This window comes from Alligator mississippiensis, chromosome 7 (genome assembly GCF_030867095.1).
Source record: "Alligator mississippiensis isolate rAllMis1 chromosome 7, rAllMis1, whole genome shotgun sequence".
NCBI classification, from domain to species: domain Eukaryota; kingdom Metazoa; phylum Chordata; order Crocodylia; family Alligatoridae; genus Alligator; species Alligator mississippiensis.
The window spans coordinates 80832666-80854362 of NC_081830.1; the positions used below are offsets into that span (position 1 = coordinate 80832666).

At 45.8% G+C, this 21697-nt stretch overlaps 1 long non-coding RNA gene across 1 annotated transcript in view; it reads left to right on the forward strand.

The window, feature by feature from the left end:
• The window catches only part of LOC106738226 (uncharacterized), a 74264-nt gene that overhangs the window by 26022 nt on the left and 26545 nt on the right, over positions 1 to 21697 (forward strand). The gene's annotated exons all lie outside the window — the stretch shown is intronic.

Genomic DNA, 21697 nt, shown 5'->3' on the forward strand with positions numbered 1-21697 from the left:
CTAAGCAGAGGAGGGCAGCAGACTACGGGAAGGTTAGGGCTAAGGCATGGCTGGAGTCCTCGAGCTGGCAGGAGCACTGGGGAGCTAAGGAGGGGCACAAAGAATGGGGACACTTGCCTGGTGCATCCGTCCCCAGCTGACCCAGGGGTGTAGGGAAACCTAGAGCTGCTCTGGCCCAGCTCCAGCCATGCGCTATAAGCAGTTGTGAAGGAAGTCGGGCTTGGCTGGCAACAGAACTGGCAGTGCACTGGTTCCTCCTTTGTCATCTGCTCCCAGCCCACTCCTCCAGGTGTCCCCCACTGGCCAGGAGCAGGCATTGGAAGGAGGTACCAGCGCACTGCTGCTGCTGTTCCCCGCTAAGCCCAGCACGCCATGCAGAAGTTTCCTGCAGCCCATGGCTACAACAGGCAGGAGTGGCTTTGGGGCTCCCAAAGAGCAGGTTCCGCTTTCCAGCACCACCTCTTGGCCTCCATGGGAGCATGGGGCAGCCAGGAGTAGATGTATGAAGAGGGAACCTGCTGCTGCCACTGTCCCCTGCTGAATCTGGGCCCTGTGTGACCCCAGTCTGTAGCTGGAGCAGTACAGGAGTGGCTCTGGGAGTCCTCCTGCACCCAGGTCAGCTGGGGAGTGCAGAGGCTGTAACAGAAAGAGGAGTGCAGCTGCACCCCTTAAGTGTCCTGGATTTGCCTCCATCTATACATAAAATAGAGATGGTAGGTCACACATTGCTTTGTACCCACTGTATTTCCCAGCACCCCTAAAACCAGCATAGCTAACCCAGGAGGTTTCAAGGAGGAGGTCACAGTGTAAAGCTGGCATTGCAACTCCTTATCTGCCTCTCTTAGTTTGGCCTATGGCATGAGTCATTTCCCATGGCATGAGTCATTCCCTGCTCTTTTCCCTGTGTGCTTGTTGGCCTCTTAAGGCTTTTTGTGCCCAGGCTACCCTATTATCCATCTCTGGGATAAGGAGAGAACTGTCTTCCAGATCTATCCTGGGCACTGGAAATATGGGCCTAAAACATTTCCCTTTCACTGAGCATGGTAAAAATTCTGATTTATAAATACTCTGACATTGTTCAAAGAAAATACCTCTTAAACACCGACTCTGACTGCTGCTTACAGCCAGGGCTTGAATGAAGAGGGGCTGTTGACCTATCGCTTTCCCTGAAGTCCCTCCTTAAACTCTGAACTCCTTTGAGCAGGGATCCTTCCTTCTTGAATGTTCAGAAAACACCATGCATGCTATGGAGGGCTATTTTAAATATAAAGTTACCAATGATAAAGACAGTACAAGAAACCTTCATGTGTAATGATACCTATATACCTGTCTCTGAACTGGCAGTTATCAGTCTCTTTCCTCACTCTTGTCTATGTTGTAGCCAGGTCTGTATAAAAAGAAACAAAAAATAAATTGTTTTCCTCTGGGGCCTGTAAAGATGTTATAGACCCAGGTGATTTTAAAGCAACATCTGTTTTACTACCATGCATCTGATACATTCTAAAACTGACACATTGATCCCAAGTGCTCAGGCACTCATTAGGAGATGTGGGTGATTATTATTAATGGAGCCAATTATCAAAGAGCTAACTACAAATATGATGCTGCAAAACTATTTCAAGCAGATACTGACTGGGTGAAAGATAATTTTCATGTATTAAATTTCTTTGCTTAAACAGCTTTGCAAGCTGCAAATAATTGCATCTTGAGGTTTTTTACTTTTCTTTCTTTTTTTTTTAAGTCAAGGAGTGTATGGAACATTCTGTGCAATTGTATTAATATCTACCTTTCTATAGGGCAAGGCCGTGATGCATTTACTCAAAATGAACCTAGTTCTTTCTTACGGTGAGATCTTTATGTACTGCCAGAGCATTATAAAGGAGGTTGTTGTGTAAATGTTTAGATGTACAATGTCGTGCCTTACTCTACAAATTATGCTCTAATGTACACTCAAGAGAAGTCATCTACCAAAGCCAGGTGTTTCAATTATCACTCTTCAACAGTAGCTCTCAGAGTGCTTTACACAGAGGGTGAGTGTCATTTATCCCCACCCTTTCGCAGGTGACAAACCTGAAGAAGAGAGTGCAGAAGTACTTTACCTAGCAGATCAGTAAGAGAGTCAGAAATGGAACCCAGGTCCCAAACCACTGTCCTGTTCGGTAGGCTACACTCTCTGCCTGTGATCACTTTGTATTTACAACCAAAATGCTTCTCCTTACAAGAAATACTTTGATTTACAGCATGAAGCTGTTCTGTATTCTAATGAACCCCAGCATCGAGCGAACCCTAATGAGGTAGCCCAGTGGTTTTAGAATCATAGAAAATGAGGGTTGGAAGGGACCTCAGTAGGTCGCATCTAGTCAACCTCCCTGCTCAAAACAGGACCATTCCCAACTAGATCGTCTTAGACAGGGCTTTATCAAGCTGGGCCTTAAACTTCCAAGGATGGAGATTCCACCACCTCTCTAGGTAATGTTTCAGTGCTGCACCACCCTCCTAGTTGGAAAGTTTTTACTAATATCCAACTTAAATTTCCCTTGCTGCAACTTGAGCCCTTTGCTCCTTGCCCTGTCTTCTGCAACCACTGAAAGTAGTCCAGCTTTATCCTCTTTTGAACCCACTTCAGGTAGTTGAAGGGTGCTATTAAATCCCCTCTCAGTCTCCTCTTCTCTAGACTAAATAAACCCAGTTCCCTCAGTCTTTCTTCAGAAGTCATGTCCCCCAGCCTCCTCACCATTTTTGTTGCTCTCCACTGGACTCTTTCCAACTTTGTCCACATCCTTTCAATAATGGGGGGCCCAACACTGGACACAGTCCTCCAGATATGGCCTCACCAGTGCAGAATAGAGCAGACTAATCACTTCCCTTGATCCTCTGGCAGTGCTCCTCCTAATGCAGGCCAGTACACTATTAGCTTTCTTGGCAACAAGAGCACACTGCTGACTCATATCCAGCTTATTGTCTACTGTAACCCCCAGTTCCTTCTCTGCAGAGCTCCTGCTTAGCCAGTTAGTCCCCAGGATGTACCGGTGCATAGGATTTTTCCCTCCTAAGTGCAGGACTTTGCACTTGTTCTTGTTGAACCTCATGAGATTTCTTTTGGCCCAATCCTCCAATTTGTCTAAGTCACTCTGAATCCTAGCTCTACCTTCCAGTATATCTATTACATTGCAAACTTGCTGAGGGTGCACTCCATCCCATCTTCCAGATGGTTAATGAAGATATTGAACAAAACCATCCCCAGGACCAACCGCTGGGACACTCCACTTGATACTGGCTGCCAGCTAGACATTCAGCGATTGATTACTACCTGCTGAGCCTAAAAATCCAGCCAGCTTTCTGTCCACCTTACAGTCCATTCATCCAACCCATGCTTCCTTAGCTTGCTTGCACGAATGCTGTGGGAGACCATATCAAAATCAAAGTATATTATGTCCACTGCTTTTCCCCACATTCACAAAGCCAGTCATCTCATCATAGAAGGCAATTAGGTTGGCCAGGCATGACTTGCCCTTGATGAATCCATGCCAACTGTTCCTAATCACCTTCTTGTCTAAGTGCTTAGAAATTAATTCTTTGAGGACCTGCTCCATGATTTTTCTGGGGACTGAGGCGAGGCTGTCTGGTCTCTAGTTCCCTGGATCCTCTTCCTTCCCTTTCTTAAAGATGGGCACTATATTTGCCCTTTTCCAATTGTCTGGGACCTTCCCCAATTGCCACAAGTTTTCAAAGATAATGGCCAGCAGCTCTGCTATCACATCAGCCAAGTCCCTCAGCACCCTCGGATGCGTTGCATCGGGCCCCATGGACTTGTACACGTCCAGCTTTTCTAAATAGACTCTGACCTGTTGTCCCCAAACTGTGCGTCTTGGTGCGGTAGTCTGGGAGCTGACCTTGCCCGTTAAGACCGAGGTAAAAAAGGCATTGAGCACTTCAGACTTCTCCTCATTCTCTGTCACAAGTTTGCCTCCCCCATTCAGTAAGGGACCCACTCTTTCCCTGACCTGCCTCTTGTATCTAACACACTTGTAGACACCCTTTTTGTTACCCTTCGCATCCCTTGCTAGCTGCAACTCCAATTGTGCTTTGGCCTTCCTGACTCCATCCCTGCATGCCCGAGCAATGCTCTTGTACTCCTCCCAAGTTGTTTGTCCAAGCTGCCACTTTTCATAAGCTTCATTTTTGTGTTTAAGCTCACCAAAGCGCTCTCTCCTAAGCCAAGCTAGTTGCTTGCCATATTTGCTAGTCCTCCTGCACAGCAGGATGGCTTGTCCAAATGCCCTCAGTAAGGTTTCTTTAAAATACAACGAACTCTCCTGGACTTCTTTCCCCCTCAGTCTGGCTTCCCAAGAGATCCTGCCCACAAATTCCCTAAGCAAGTCAAAGTTTGCTTTTCTGAAGTCCAGGGTCCACACACTGCTGGTCTCCTTTCTTCCTTTTGTCAGGACCCTGAACTTAATCATCTCATGGTCACTGCTGCCCAACTTGCCATTCACTTCTACACTCCCCACCAATTCTTCCCTGTTTGTGAGCAGTAGATCAAGAAGAGCACGGCCCCTAGTTGGTCTCTCCAACACTTGCACCAGGAAATTGTCTCCAGTGCTCTTCAAAAACTTCCTGTGCATTGCTGTATTGTCCTCCCATCAGATGTCAGGATGACTGAAGTCTCTCATGAGAACCAGGGCCTGTGATCTGGAAACTGCTGCAAGTTGTCTGAAGAAAGCAACACCTCCCAACATCAACAACAAGGGTGACGTTGTGGTGGGTGTCTGCTGTATACCACCAGACCCTCCTGGGCAGACCACAACATCACCCCTGTTGTTCTCCCTTCTAACTTTAACCGCGAGACTTTCAACCAGTTTATCTTCGGTTTCGTGCTAGAGCTCTGGGCAGTCAAACAGCTCTTTTACATAAAGTGCAACTCCTCCTCCTCTTCTCCCCGACCTGTCCTTCCTGAACTGTTTGTGCCTATCCATGACAGTGCTCCAGTCATGTGAACTATCCCACCAAGTCTCTGTTATTCCAATCACATCATAGTTTCTTGACTGCGCAAGGACTTCCAGTTCTTCCTGCTTGTTTTCCAGGCTCTGTGCATTCGTGTTCAGACACCTGAGGTGACTAGGCAATTGCCCTACCTCCTCGGGAACAATGAGATCTCACCCGGTGCCTCCTGCATCTGTTTCCCTGCTTCACCACTTACCTCAGGGCTTTGGTCTCCATCCCCACCCCCAGCGAACCTAGTTTAAAGCCCTCTTCACTAAGTTAGCACACCTGCCTGCAAAGATGCTCTTTCTTCTCTTCGTCAGATGGATCCCCTGTCTTCCTAGCAAGCTGCCTTCTTGGAACAGCATCCCATGGTCGAAGCAGCTGAATCCCTGCTGGTGACACCACACGTGCAGCCATACATTGATCTGCAGGATCCATCTGCTCTTACCAGGGCCCTTTCCCCTTGACTGGAAGGATTGCAGAGAACACGACCTGTGCCACTGCCCCCTTCACCCTTTTACCCAGAGCCCTGTAGTCACTCTTGATCTGCTTAGGGTCACCCCTGGCACTGGCAGTATCATTGGTGCCTACATGGATGAGCAGCACAGGGTAGTAGTCAGAGGGTTGAACAAGTCTCGGTAATCTTTCCATGAGATCTTGACCCCAGGCAAACAGCAGACCTCCCAGGACAACGGGTCAGGCCAACAGATGGATCCCTCCATCCCCTGCAGAAGGGAATCTCCAACATCCACCACCACCCATCACTTCTTCTTTGTGGCAGTGGTCTCAATCCTCCTCACCTTGGGGATTCCTGACCTGGCCTCCTCCAACAGTGGAACATGCTCCTCCTCCTCCTCTGTTGCTAGCGCTCCATATCTGTTCTCCAGGCAGACCACTGCATATGGGTGCAGCTTTCACCTTCCTGGGAGTCCATGCCCTCTTCCTTTTCTAGCACCACCTCTGGCAGTCCTTCCTCCTCAGTCCTAGAGGTTTCCTCCAGCATGGGATCAGTGAAGTCCTCATGGCAGAGGATGCTTTGGAGCCTTGCTAGCTTTCTTGCCTTCTCCTTGAGGGACACCACCAGAAGGCACTGGTCACATTGCAGGTACTCCCACCTGGATGACACTGGGAAGAATCTGCAAGCTGCAGTCTGAATACCCCCAAACCAGGACCTGGGTGGAAGCCTCAACAGTGTGTGGTCCTGCCTGGACAGACACCTCACAGGTGGAAGCAGAGGAAGAGCAGGAAGTGGCAGTGGCTCTGGGATTGTGACATCCTCCAGCCATGTCTCTGGGTCTTCTAATCTGCTGTTTCTCACTTCGTGCCTCTTTTTCCAAGCAAACCTTCCCTAGCAAACTCCTCTGTAGCCGGCCTGTTTGCATTTCCTTGGATCTAAACGGTGCCCTTTTCCCTGCAACCTCTTTTCTCTCTGCAAGCTTACAGCGAAGGAATGTGAGAGTGTCCAAGAAAATTCCCCCTCACTCTGGGCTCTAGTTAAACAAGGGGCTTGAGTCTTGGTCTAGCTGCTGAATTTTAGCATCCCAGAGCAGGATCTGGTGCCTGGTTCCTCTTCCCCTTCTTCCTCTTGCTCCCAGCAAACTGCTTGCAAACTGTCCTGTTTGCTTCTCCCTGTTCACTCCTAAAGCATCCTAAAGTCACAGAGCCCTTTCATATCACTTCTGTGCCGCAGAACCCCTGCCCCTATCCTGTGAGCTAAGCAACCTGACAGGGTAGTGGCAGTGCGCCACCTCCCAGCCCAGTCTGCCATTATCCCCAGTCTCTTTGCAGAACTCCTGATGAGCACGTACAAAAGTAGTACTGCTTAATGGGGAAACTGAATCCCCAAGGTTAAATAAAGGCAGAAGATCTATGTCCTGCTCGGGGTACTGCACGCAGTCTGTATTGCAGTAGCTCTTAGACTGGTTTTGACCAGAAATTTGATTTGTGTGCTTTCATTTATGAACTCATTCATCCCCTGATGTGTGTTTCAAAGCAAGCAACAATTTCTAAAAAGTGTCTGTTTATGTCTCCAGTGTCTGTTTAGACTTCAGTGGGCACGTCTACATGAGACTCTGTGTCTCTGTAGCAGCAAGTTATGTCAATGTAACTCATTACTATAGTGATGTAGTGTAGGCAAGCACTAACTGTGGTGCTTCTGCTATTGCGCGGTAGGATCAATAATGACCTGTGCACCGCCAAGACTGCGTAGTACCAACTGCGCAGTCAGGAACATGTATAGACATACCCAGTGTCCTCAGTAGCTTTGTCAAAACCAACTTTTTACTTATGGATCCATTTGTATTTACTTTTTTCCAAAACAAGAGCATCTACTGGCCACACTGCCATATCTAACCTGTTTGTGCCCAGACCAGGAGTGATATGCATGGGGCAGTGAGCCCTTCTGTCCATTCCTTGCCTTCAGTCTTGTAAAGGGTGCCAGAAGCGGTCCAGAAGACTTCCTCGCAGCACTGGGCTTCAGCTCTTGGGGCATGTATATATGTGTAGCAGGAATACTAAGAGCTTAATTTTCTGGATTCACATACAAAACCTTGTATGATTTGGTTTTCTTTTAATTTGTTGAAATTCCTAAATCTTCATATGGGTCAGGTTCAGATGAGTCTATTGCTGCTTCAAGGGAGAGAGACGAGTGTTCTGGACCCAGTTTTATACCTTCTTGGCACTGGTGTAAAATGCTACTTCCCTGATCCTGTAACACTTCCCACTCACTTTTAAGAGGGTGGGTGGCTGTTCCAGATGCCTGCAGAGGACTGAGGAGGCCTGATTTCCCATGGTCCTGTAGTTAGTGCAGTTGCTTGGCTGCTGCAAAATGGGCAGCAAAATGATGGTTTTGCACTTGCTGTTTATGGGCAGAAACAAGCCATGATGCATGGCAAGAAAGAATCCTGCCTTTTGGGCTTTACATGGCCAAATACTGGTGTATTGTGTAAAGAGCTTCTAAGTTGATCAGGCAGCCCCTGCAAAATGGTCAGTAATCTTGTCTGTGTGCGCCCTTGTGTACATCACAGGGCCTGCTGCCAACAGCTATGTTGACAAGGGGTGTAAAAAAGATCATACCCCATCGCTGATGCAGCTCTGCTGGCAAGACCCCTGGTGTGGGCACCGTTCCATTAGTGGAAAGCATCTTCTACCATCAGAAATCCTGCTGTTTGGAGGAGCTGGTGTTAGCTGAAGGCAGAAAATCTCTTTCTGCCTTGGGAGCTGTGCCCACACGAGGGGTGCAGGCATCTTAGTGCTGCTGACATTTTTAAAGCGGTAGCAGCCCACATGGTGCAGATAGTCTCACTTGTCGGGGGGGGGGATTGTTTCAAATAAGAAGAGCCGTAATGCAAAGGCTCCACTCAGCCCCTTAGCACCTTCTGTTCAGCTTGCATATCTTGTATCAGCAAATCCCTTTTTGACAGAGGTTTTTCCCAGAAGACCCTGTGAAACAGTAATGCAAATGATGAAGGTTTTCACACTCCCCTCATACATCCGCATTCATAGGGACTTCACCAACTGGGTGGCAAATGAATATTCAGACCCCTTTCCAAATGTGTCAGGAGAAGTTATGAATAATTTATCATTTTTGATTGAAGCCTTGTCCTTAGACTCCAGCCTTAGAAATGTATGTATTGATACCGACTTCTCCATTTTTCTGAGATTAAAGATGTATCCTAACTAGCCTTTGTTCTTCAGACGTCTAATCTAGTGAGGCTCAAGACTCCTAAGCAGGCAATAATTTGGAGATATAACACTGAGTTTCCTAAGGGAAACTTCATGTCCTATAAAATTGTGATCTATAAAAGCAGCATCCTTCTTATGTTCGTTCTCGGTAGTAGGGAGTAGCAGAGGTGTAATTTTTAGGCATGCTGAAACGTGGCTGTAAAGCACATTATCTCGGGTGTGAAATGTAGTAGCAGCCCAGCCATAATTACTCCATCATTTGATTCTATCTGATCAGAAATGAATTGGACTCTATTACAGCTTGGGGTGCTGGCCAAGAAGGGGGAAGTGTCTTTCAAATTCACTCTGAGCAAACTGAAGGCCACCTTACCTATAAGGGGGAACCTGGGTACTCGGCGTCAGCTGGATGCGACTGTAGCCGCCTCCTCTGGTGTGCTGTTGGCTACAAAAGCAGCCCAGTGAGCCCTATAGGCCCAGGTGAGCCTTTGATCTTTTATTTCTGAAAAAGTTTCCAACACCAAATAGCATGAAGAAAAGATCCTGAGCAGTCCTCTCTTCTAAAAGAAATAGTGATAGTGAACCTTTTCAGCTAAATACTGTTGGAGTCTGTAACAAGCTGCTCTTGATGGTGGTGCCGATACAGTATTATTGATGGGTGCAGGGTTTTTTTTTTCTTTCTCTGTTTCCACAGAGAGAAATAGCTGTAACTTTTTTGACAGAGGGTTTTTTTTCCCCAGAAGACCATGTAAAACGGTAGTGCAAATGAAGGTTTTCACACTCCCAAAGATTACCTGAAATCTATGATCCTGTGGTTGTAAATTCTGATTTTAGAGGTGACTCGCAATATGTGTGGGGGCAGAGAGAGAGGGAGCAGAACCAGGAAGAGAATAGCTTTATGTCCCTTTTTTGCTGTTGCTTTAATGATAAAAACCTAATGCAAGCCCGGGGAGCCTGGTGAAATGCCCCTGGAGCAATGCTATTTTAAGCATGGGTCAGTCATCGTGCACTTGATTAGTTTTATCTTTATAATATTCTGCTTAGAGTAGGTATTTGCACAGGGAAAAATAATAGTAGAGAAGTCATAGACTATAGGTCTCTCTTCTCTAATGCAAGTTTTGGAGGACAGTTATTCTTAAACTAACCTTTAATGAGTGTAAGGTTACCTGAATTATTTAACCCCTTTTCCTTTCCCCAGCAACCCCAACCACAATTTCAGCAGCAATTTTGGATTGAAGAGGTACTCCTTCACTTGAAAAACAAAACCAAAAATAAACACCTGTGTTAAAAGCCTTTTTTTTATTTTGCAACCAGAAAGCAATATAACCACGTTCTGGTCTCCTGATCATTGGTATTTTTTGTTGAAGCTCTAACTACTGAAGTCAGGTGATTCAGTGAGAAACTGCTTTCATTTAGAAGAAGTCTAAAAACACTAAACATGTGAACAGAATATATCTTAATGATTCCAATTCGAAGGCAAAGGAGAACCTGAAGCAGGGGAATAATCATACTGGGTAGCGATCAGCATGCTTCGTTTTTGGAAAGGAGGACTAGTAAGTGAGCTGTGAAACATCTTAATGCAAATGTTTGGGAGACGAAGCTTTTTCATATGGATTTATCCATGGAAGCTGAAGACAAGCTTTCATTTCCTACACTGAGCTTTGCTAGGGACCCATATTTACAATTTCTGTTCTTGCATTTCTGATTTTGACTTTGTTTTTTCTTGTACGCAGTCCCTGCTAGATTTAAAGCGACTCCTCTCCTCCTGGCTACTAAGCCAAGATAGGGTGAAAAAGATCACCCCCTTATTTATATTCAAGAGCTCTTGGGCAAGTGTGTGGTTGTGACCAAGTGGCTGCAAGGAGGGAGAAGAAGCAGAAGGTAGGAGGGGAGTTGTGAGAATTAAACATCTAGCTGATGACATAAGGAAATGAATGCACCTTGGTTATAAACCACATTTAAACCCACTTTAAGGCCCCAGTAGGTGGCTAAAGGAGTACAAAGATTAGGCTTAGTCTGCACTACAGAGTTCAGCTTGCAAAGCTGTTTTGTCTGCGGGATGTCAAAAGATCACAGCCCATAACTGAAAGGCAAAACCCTCTGTGTTGGCACAGCCACGCTAGCAAAGCTTCTTTTGCTTGTGGAGCGGGGATAGCTCTGGTGGCAGAACAACTCCTCCCAGCAGCAGAGCTGCATCCACACTGCTGGGCCCTGCGGTTAAGGAAATGAGAGCCCTCCTAGCATACACTTAACTTCAGTGTAAAGAAGTATTAATTAATTTGTTGTTTCTTGTCTCCAGATTGGCTCCATAACTAGCTGTACCTGTTAGTAGACTAATAGATGTTGGCTTCATTTTACTTACTCTGCTTGCCTAGGTTGGGCCCACTCTCATTTTTCTTTCTCTGCCTCTCACACACATTCACTTTTCCCTACATGACTGTGCAAACACTGTTCTTGTAGCTGTAAGATCTTCTGAAATGAGTTTTCTCTGTGGACCTGCTGAGCCCTAATGGAAAAAGTAAATATTTACTCCATTCTCAAATAGTCACTTCCTTTCTATTTATCTGCTAAGTGAAGAACTCCATTTAAATAACTCAAAACCTCTTTCAGTTTAAAAACAAAAAGGCTCTTCCTGAGTCTATAAAGCATGGACTGAAGGTCAGTCTGTCTATTCTTGGACTATGTTTCTAAGACGAAGCATCCTCCTTTGTGAACGCTGACCTATTACTTTGGTGGTACATTAAGGGAGTATTCGCCGGATCCGAGTTCCAGAGTGTGGTTGAAGCTGGTCCTGATTGAAAGTCTCTGGGTAAAAAGGGAGGGCAGAACAAAAAAGACAATTTCACAACAGGGTCTACTTTAGACCTCCAAACCAGAAAGATTGGGTATGTGAGGCTCTTTCTGACTAAGTAACAGAATCAGCCACATGGCAGGAGTTGGTGATAATAAGGGACTTTAACTACTCAGACGCTTATAAAAGTACAGGCAGTCCTCGCACTTACGGTGGGTTACATGCCTGGAAAACAGCTGGCAAAGAGGAGAGAAGCCAGGATGTACTAGGGAAATGCCAGTGGGAAATGGCTCTCCTGATGTCTGAGAGGACAGAGGAGTTTGGGTTGTTCTAGGGGGAATTGAACTGCCTGGAGAGTCTAATAGCAGAGCTAACTGGCCTGCAAAAGGCAGCAGGATAAAGGACCAATTTGAGGAGGAATTGGTTGAGAATGTAAATGTGGAAGGGGAGCAAGTTTCAATGAACTCAGAGAATTGATCAGGAAGATCCCATGGGAAGCAAGTCTAAAGGGGAAAGAAATTTAGGAGAGCCAGCAGCGTCTTAAACAATGTTAAGGACAGAAACATGGACTAGCCTAACAAGGAGGACAAAAAGAAGTGCAGGAGCTAAATAATGAGTTAATCAATTATACAAAACTCAAAAAGGAATCGTTCAAAAAGTGGAAACTAGCATAAACGACTAAGGGGGAGTATAAACGTATAGCAAGTGTGTGTACAGACAAAAGCGGAAAGGACAAGGTGCAAAATGAGATGCAACTACCAGAGCACAAAAGGTAACGAAACATGCTAGCAATGCATTTGTAGTAAGAGGCGTACCAAGGAACGGGTTGGTTCCCTACTCAGTGGGGAGGGAAAGCCAATAACAGATGATGCAGAGAAGGCAGAAGTACTTAATGCCTTTTTTTTGCTACATGTGTTACTGAAAAGGGTTACTTTTGATCACTTGCCTACTATTATCAGCATCTGTGACGTGGCAAGAACTTAAGATGAATAGAGAAGGAGGAAGTTAGAGTCTGTTTAAAAATTCAGATCTTTTCAAATTAGTTGAGCCTGATGCATTTTACCCTAACTATACAGGGACCCGACTAAAGCCATTTAAGAACCGTTAGTGATCGTCTCAGAGAACACCTTGACAACGGGTGAGGTTCCAGGAGACTGGAAAAGAGGAAACAGGACCTCTCTTGCATGCAAAGAGGGACTCGGGGAATTATGGACATCTTAGCCTGATTTCAATCCTTGGAATATGCTGGAACAAATAATCAAGTACTCTTGTCTGTAAATAACAAGGAAAGTAGATTTGTTAAGAACAAGTCATGCGAAGCCAACATAATCTTGTATGAGAGGGTAACAGGCCTTGCGTATAGGGGAGAAATGATAGCTAGGCTACAGTGACTTTTGTAAGGCTTTTGATGCTGTGACACATGATTTTCTCTTAAGCAAACTAGGAAAATACAGTCGAAAGGAGACTGCTGTAAGATATGGTACACACTTGGCTGGAAAACTCGATTCAAAGAATATTTATCAATGGCTTGCACTCAGACTGGAAGTATGTATCAGGCTGAGTACCTGCACGGCTTAGTCCTGGGTGCAGTACTATTTAATATTTCTATGAATCACTTGCATGATGGGATTGAGGGGACACATTCAATTTGTAAATGGTTCCAAGCACTAGCAAGCACCTTGGAACGGCATTATATTGTATCTGGAATAGCAGAAGAGCATTAAAATGATCCTGATAAATTGGAGAAATGGCTGGAAATAAATTTAAGGGGAAAAGCAGAATGCTCTATACAAGTAAGAATAATTGACTATGCATATGCAAAATGGGGAATGGCTGGCTATCCAGCAGTTCTGCAGGGGAGGATCTAGGGGTCACAGTAGATTACAAATTGAACATGAATCAATGTCAAACTGGACAAAAATCCCACTACCATACATGCAAATTATAAAATGGATCACTATGTATGAGATACTCTAGCGTTTATAGGGCTTGAGCCTGACTATTGTTTCTGCTTTAAGAAAGACATGCACCAGCTGGGGAGAGTTCGGAGGAGAATAATAAGCATGATCAAAAGTCTAGAAAGCAGGTAAGAGAGAGAAGATGGGGAAAAATAGGTTTGTTTAGTCCAGACAAAAGCCAATTGAGAGGACATATGAGAACAGTCTTCAAGTAAATCAGTGGTTACTGCAAAATAGAAGGTTATAAATTGCTGTCTGTGTCCACTGGGGATAGGGCAAGAAATAATAGGCTTAACTTGCAACAAGGGAGATTTAGGTTGGATATCAGGAAAAGCCTTCTAACTGGAATAGATTACTTATAGAGGTCATGGACTCTCCATCAGTAGAGATTTTTGCAAGCAGGCAAGACAAGGATCTGTCGGGAATGGTTTAGGTGTAGATGATCCTGCCTTGAGGCAGGGGGATGGATGAGGTGATCTCTCGATTCCATCCTCATTTTCTCTGACTTGTGGCACCTGTACTTGCTTACTTTCCTTCCCGTGGGAAGTGTGTTGTTGGCATTAGGAAATGATAGCAGGGGTTGACTTCTGGAAATGGGTAGGCCAAATTGGCACATACTGGTATGCTTCAAACCAGTTCCTAGCAACAGGGAAAGACTGCGCTGTATGTGACTCGAATACCAGCGGGCAGGACCTCCCCTGTGGAGACATGCCTACCAGCCAATCCCAGTAAAGAAACAACCAGTAAAGAATCAGACAATTGGGGTTGGAAGGGACCTCAAGAGGTCATCTAGTCCAACCCCCTGCTCAAAGGGACATGTGCTTCAGAGTCATTTTATTAATGATCAGAATCAGGAATCTTGTTCTAGTCCTTCTAGCCAGGAAAAAAGAAAACCACATTTGAAATGGAGAACTACTAATTTAGATACTTACTGCATCAGCTATGTGTGATTTATGAAGATATAGAATGCCAAAACCCCCAAATAGTGCAATTCATTTTAATTTCAAATCTGTTTTTTAGAACCAGGCACTTTTGTTGCCTTTCTGAAACAATTACACTTATGGGAAGTGAGTTATTTGTACATCCCAGTGTTCGTGCTTCACTGCTTGTGGACAAGGAATGTCATCCCTCTAAAACCCCTCTAAGGATAATTAAATTACAGAACTAATAGATGCTTTGAAACCAGTTTTTCACTGTCTAGCACTGTACTGTTTTCACTGAAGTTTAGACTTCTATCTTCTAGAACTGAAGCAATGCCTGAACTTAGAATATTTTCTTGTGTAACTATACATGCCAGACCTCGTAGTGTAGAAGAAGTTTATATTGGCATAAAAGCTCCTGTGCCAGGATGGTTTCTACCAGTTCCCTGCGGGAAAGGCAAAAGGATATATTTTTTTTCTTGGTATATCTGTGTCTACTTAGGAGGATCTGCTGGGATTCCCCGGCTTGGGGGGGAAAAAACCATCACATCACTAACTGGAATAGTTGTACCAGCAAATGGAAGTGTAGGTCTGACCTAAGTTTGCTTTTATTTTTTACAGGGTGTTCATTGCAGCTTTTAGGTGCGTTAAACCCCAACCTAGCAAAGCCTACAGGCTCAGTCCTGTTGGTTGCTGAGCCCTCTGGATTTCATCCAATAAAGCACTTAAGCATGTGCTTAATTTTAAGCACAGAAAGAGTTCCTTTGTCTTTGAATTAAAGTTTAAAATTAATCATGTGCTTAAGCGCTTTGCTGTATTAGTGACCATAACACAATCAAAATACAAACCTGCCACAAACCAAACGAAATCAATCCTTTACAAATATTAGAAACCTGTTCCATTCCCAGTCGGTGCTGGTTCATTGATCAGGACCCTGAGTTGCTGTGGTAGAGCAGAAGACTCTCTTTGTCTCCATCAAAGCTGAGGCATCAAACACTTTCTGAGATGAGATGCAAAACATAATTTCCATTTTCTATTATTCTAGCCTTCTGCCTTCCTGCTTCATCTGCCAGGGGTCACCTGTGAGGATGACACAGAAAATGGGGGTGAGGGGTAGTGAGGGATTTGGGAGACGTGGACAAAAGATGGTCATGCATATGTAGAGGCATTTGCTGATAAGTGACTTGAATGTTGACTTGACTTTGGATGTTGTATCGTATAATCAGATCAAAGGGGAATTTTGACATGAATTTCAACAGGAGCACGAGCATGCCTATACAGAGCTGAAGATATGTTCAGGGGCAAGTTCTCAGCTGGTATAGTGTCCGGCACATTTAGACTGTAATGGTTCTGTGACAATATCCATCAGCTGGGACCACATCTCTAGCAAGTGTCATTTCCATTAACTTTCCGTTCTAGAGAATTTCACTCGAATGCTCCAACATGATCTGAAAATAGTCAAAAAATTAACTGTGCAGGACATTAGCCACTTTCTTATTTCCTGTGAAAAGAACACTTCCTTTCCTTACTCTTCTCTACAAGTGCAATCATATATTTCACAGAAGCCACTAATCCTGGCTGCAACCATTCACTTCAAATTGAGTGGGCTCAATTCTGTTCTTTGTTATACCAGGATGTTGCTGAACCTGCATGGCATTGTACGAGTCTGCATTGGCATAATTAAAGCCCAGTGTTTCTTGGTCTCCTGCAGTCTCTTTGTACTGGTGAAAAGTGAGAGCAGAACAGTGAAATGAAGGCCAATAATCCCAGTTCTCAAATTAATGATAGATGCCATCCAGCCCTCAGAACAAAGCTTGAAGTGTTAATTCTGTGTGCCACTGATGCTTTTAATTATCATAGTTTGACAGATGGAAAGATCATTGTGCAGGTTTTATTTCAAAGTCTCATGCCATGGTCAATTTTCTTTTAGGGGTAATCTGTCGCATTAAGGAATTTGCCAGAAAGAACAAATCCGTTTGATTTATAATTAGCTAAGTTCTAATTATTTCTCTTAAATGGACATTCCAATAATAATGTATAAATATACATCATGCACGCGGAGCTGTAATTATCACACCGTGGATGGCTTCCCCCAATGCGTACGCTCCTTTCAAACCTTACTGTGTCATAGAATAAAATCACTGAAATGGGGGTCGGTCAAAAAAAACCTGTCAAATTTTAAATGCTTTAGTTCTTCCCTCTTCTACAATCATAAGCCACTCGGGAAGTTTAAAAATGAAATCCGCTGTGCTAATAATCCTGACAAGCTTCAAGTGCCGCATGGAACGAGTCACCTGCAGCTTGGCATCTTCACCATGCCATACTATTTCTCTAGATCTTCCTATGCTCGTGGAGCAGTTGGTCATGATTTGGAGAGTGCCATCATGGGGTGCCAACAACATCGCATTTTTCATGTCGTGATGTTGGTGCTGCCTCCCTTGTGTGGTGATGTAAATGTGATAGAAGCAGCTTGCTGTTCTTTTGTCCTCCTGGATATCTTCAAGGAGTTGCTGCTCCAAATGAGGCTAACACTAATAGTAAGCATTTAATTTCCCTGTGAAAATGAGACAAAGCTTGAAGAATTCCGACAGCAGAACGGCGGGGAACTCTGAATATTTTATTGTTTGAAACATAATATGAGGATCCCTGCAGTGTATCACATGGAGTCAGCTTCTAGTGTTTCATGTACCACGTGCTGGGTTATAACACAAAAAGACTCAAGGCTTGTAAAACTAAACCGACTCCTTATTAGGAGAACGGCTTCCCGAGAAGCTGTAATGGCAGCTGGCAGTCGTTCTAGCCATGCACACAGACTGATGGACTTGGTGCATTTTCAAACCGGTTCCCTTTTGGAACCTGCGCTCTTCCTCTTCCCCAAAGTCCAGGCAAGCTTCCCTTTAATACTTTTGGTTGTTGTACTTTTGTGCCAGCTGTTGCTGATTTGCTCAGGCCAGAGGTTTCTAGGACGTTGTCCACTTCTGCTGCCAGCCAGCATAGGAATGAAGTCTGCAGACATTCTGGCTTTTGAACTAGCCCCCCGTTGCTTCTTTTCTTTTATGGCATCTTTCATGGGCGACTGGTACCTCCCGAGTTTGGGGGGACACCAGCGGGGCATGACTGGGGTGGGGTCCCCCAGCGGCCAGCCGGTGACCAGGGTGGGAGGGGGTCCCCCAGCGGCCCTCAGCCAGCAACTGTGGGGGGAAGGTGGTGGAAGTGCCAGCACTTCTGCATACAGTACTGGCCCTTCCAATCATAAGCCACTCAGGAAACCAATTTCAGGGGGGGCACTATGTGCCCCCCAACCAGCCGAAGCACTTGCTGTCAGGGGGTGCACGAGCACCCGCTACGTATCACCTATGAGATCTTTGGTGTTGGTGGGGGACTTACTTCCATCTTCTTGCTGCTTTTATTCTGCTGGTCCTCTCTTCTTCATGTCCCTTGTTGCTTCTGCCTCTCCTACATCAGGATGCTTTATGATCGAAGCTCTTGGTATATCTCTGTAAGAGAGAGCCAGAGGCTCCTGATACCTTAAGGGGAAAATGCAGCAGGCCAGCCTTGAGGTATAGGTAGGCAGACAGCTAAGTAGGAGCTAGCTGCTCCACCACAAGCTGGCTGTGTGGGGCAGGTTCCAGGCAGCCTGAGAGTAAAGACCACAAGCAGTTGGGTTAAGCTGCAGCCAGGAGTAGGATGACCATTAAGCCCAAAGTGAAACCCCTGTGCCTGGTTGGGGAGTCAAGGGCAGTACTCCAGAACATAAAAGCCAGGCACCAGAAGTAAGGGGGGCAGTTTGGCCCTGCATGCTACAGAGAGAAGATCTCCTGTGGGAGAAGGGCTGCATAAGGCAGCCTGGCAAGCACCCTATCCACCCACGAGAGCAAGGAGGTGAGAGCCCGAAGGGAGATGCAGATTGCAGGATGCTGTAAACCCAGAGTGAGGGAGATTTCTTTGTTAGGACTAGTTGCTTGTATTTTGTTGTTTCAGTTGGAACTGGGGACTGGGTTGTGGCTCAGGGGGAGGCAGGAAGATGACAAGGGTGCCCAAAAAGCAGCCTGAACAGAGCCCTATAGGGGCCATGGACCATAAGGGGTCTGAGAGGCACCAGAGCCACCTGGCCTGGGTTGGGCATCCAGGAGGCTGAGGGGTGTATAAGCTGCCTTGCCCAAGTCGGTGACCCCAGAGGGTGGAGAAGAAGGGCCTGGGACCCCAAGGGGGTCCCGAGCCTGGGAAGGGTGAAGCCAGGGTCAGGGGGCCCAGATCTCAAGAAGGGTGAGAGACAGGGGCCCAGCGAATGATATATGGAGAGGGCTAAGGCTGAGAGCTAGTCTGGAACAAGGCTGTGGCTGGAGGCTGGCAGCCGGAATAATAGCGGACTAAAGCCAAGAGGGCAGGCACCCCTACAGGTCCAGGACATTGTCCGAATAACATCTGCAAGGCATGGGTGTGGCTGTAGGGGTGGAAGGAGGCCACAAATAGCCCTTAGCAGCCCACTGGTGCCCCTGGAGCCTGGTCCTGTTACAGTCTCCTACTTCTGGCCCCGACTCTGGGTGTACCGGAGTCTGTTACTGTTCTGCAGTTGTCTTCAGTTTTGTCTCTACTGCTCTCCTGAGTCTGTAAGTACCTTGTTGTCACAACCCAAAGCTGTGATTTTTGTTTTGTGTGTGCTTTGGCACCACTGAATTATTTCCCGCCAAATTGCAGCTTCTTTGCACGGTGGAGTTTTCTGCTGCAAAGGAGAACCCTGGGTGCAAAAGAAGTTCCCGCTGTTTTGTAGCTTTCTTTGCAGGGTGCATTTCTTTGTTGCAGCACAGAAATGCTCGTTGCAAGGAGTTCCCGCCATTCGTATTCAAATTTGAGCCCCATTATTGGCTAGTTCTAAATTATGCACACGTGGCGGCTAGTGATTGGCTTGCTAGCCGTACAAAAGGCTTGGGTAGCTTCTGCCCAAGTCGGAGGGAGAGAACTCCGTGTGAAGATCTCCAAGCGCTGCGGACCCTCGCGGACCCAATGCGCCTCTCCTAAGCAGGCAATAGAGGCTTAATAACCGAACCTACGGAGCTTTCGCCTCTAGCCTCTCCCCGTCGCCGATCACAATCCCAGACGTATCCCTTTCCTGTAAACTTTGAACCCACGGAGCCTAAACAACTCCGGGGAACCAAGAAACCAAGCCGGATCCACGGAGCCTAACAAACTTCGTGTGAGTGAGTTTATTCAGAGCTCTACCGTACGTGCTTTCTCCGGTTGGTCCGACGGGCTCGCGGTTTACAGCCTCCAACCGGATGGGCTAGAAGAGTGTTCACGGGAGGAACTCTAGTCAGTCTCTCTTCTTTTCTATCTGCAACTGTAACTCAAGCAAGTTTTCTGCCTGCACCACGACCATCTTCGGTGTAAGTAAATAATCTTTTAATCAACCGCTACGCGTTTGTGACTAACTCTAGCTCGCCGCTGGCTCTCTCTGACCCCGCGTGCCCGGGCTGCTGGCCATAGTCCGCGTGCGCGAAAGACAGGCCGCGGATCGCCCCTCCCGACCCACGCGCGGCGGCGGGAGCGGGGCTCGGCCCGCACACTTGTATGATCAGTGTCTCCTCACTGCATTTTTGACCATTGACCTTTGCCATAGCTTGATCCTGGCATTTGCTGCTTGGACTTGAACATGTTTGCCTGTGGATAGGTCCTTGGCTTAAAACAGGCAGTCTGGCTTGGTGTTCTTTTAACTGCATCCTGCCTGTCATTGCTGCAGCAATCTACCCATCATGGGAAGCAGAGACTTGGTTTTCCAGTCCACATGGCTATGCTGAGCTCCAGTCCAATATTCTGCTCCGAGTACCTCCTTAGAAGTTGTAGCTTATCATCATGGTCCTGTCCCTTCCTTGGCATCTCCTTCACTTGCAACATCATCAGCAATGATCTTGATGTTTGGAAATCCCTGTAGAGCCTGGTGTACTTGCTTTTGCAAGAGATGCTTGATCTGTTCTTTGAATCTACTAAAGTCATATGGAAAATAGTGTTAAGCAGAAATTTATGTTTTACATACAGAGTTAAACATAAGCCATTCTTTTATCTGGTATTTAGTTTAGTCTGTACCTACTTCTTTTTCAGACCTCAGGAAGTGCCCAAAAGCTTGTTTAACATCTCTCTTGACTATACAGCTCATCCTGATAAAAGCAATTGTCACAAAATCCTTTTCAACTCTCATATTTCCTGGGCCATCTGAGATGCAATTGCAATAACACTCCAGTCTCACTTCATTCTTGTCATTCAAAACTTTTGTTTGGAAATCCAGCCTTCACAGTGAGCCTCTCAGCACTCAGATGCCTGTTTGCAGACACGTGCTGCTTTGTTTGCTATGAATAACAGCCTCTTCCTTGATGTGGGATTCAGTAGGTTGAGCAGAGCCACCATGTTTCATGTACTATGTGCTGGTAATAGCTACGGCTGATTGGAATTGTCTGGAAACTTTTTTTTTTAATTTAAAACATAGGTTTGCCAAAACTGAAACTATACGTGGCCCCAGTGAATCTGACAAGGGGGAGAGGACATTTTTAAAAACATTAACATGACCTGTTTCGTCATTTTCTAATTTTAAAATAACATTTTTGAGGGTTTAATTTATCCTAAAATGTTAAAATAGGAAAAAAGAAAATGAAAACAAAAGGGGATCAAGCCTAGCATCAGCCACACTTTCTACAGAACTCGGCACCCACGTTCGGTCAGATTTCACCAACCTGGGAAAGCAACGAAGCATTTCTGTTATCCCTCAAATCCTGCTAGGAAGACAGAAAACATCAAGAACACGAGTAAGCAAATTTATTCACAGCATGGAAAGTACTTGTAGTAATACACAGCTGGCTACATGTCCTCTCACTTGGTCACTGGGACTAGCAACTCATGGTAATAATACTTAAGAGGAATAGATCAAAAACAAAACATAAAGGATAGATTATTAACGGCCAAGCTGAGCTGCCCAAGGCAGGTGTGTGAAAGCAAAAACAAAATGTAAGGAGCCCTCTCCTTTGCATCTTGTCAAAGGTTGGCCTCAGTAGCAGCCCTGTTTTCCCCAGTATGCAAAGGACTGGGGAATCTAGCAAGCAGCCACGGCAGCTCTCGGCTCTGCATGGAGGCCAGGCAGGAAGGGGAAGCGAATCTCATGCTGCCAGTGCCCACTATAACAGAGTGTAGCTGTAGCCACTGCTCTTTGCTCCCCAAGCATTCACATGCAGCACTATGTTACTTCCTTAGTTTAAAGAGCAGTAGGAAATCCTTGCTTGTCTTCCCTAGGCAGATGATGATTCCCTCCCTGCTACCAAATAACTAATCAAAGAAAGAGTCTTTCAAGTATCTGTCTAGTTCATTACAGTTGCGCT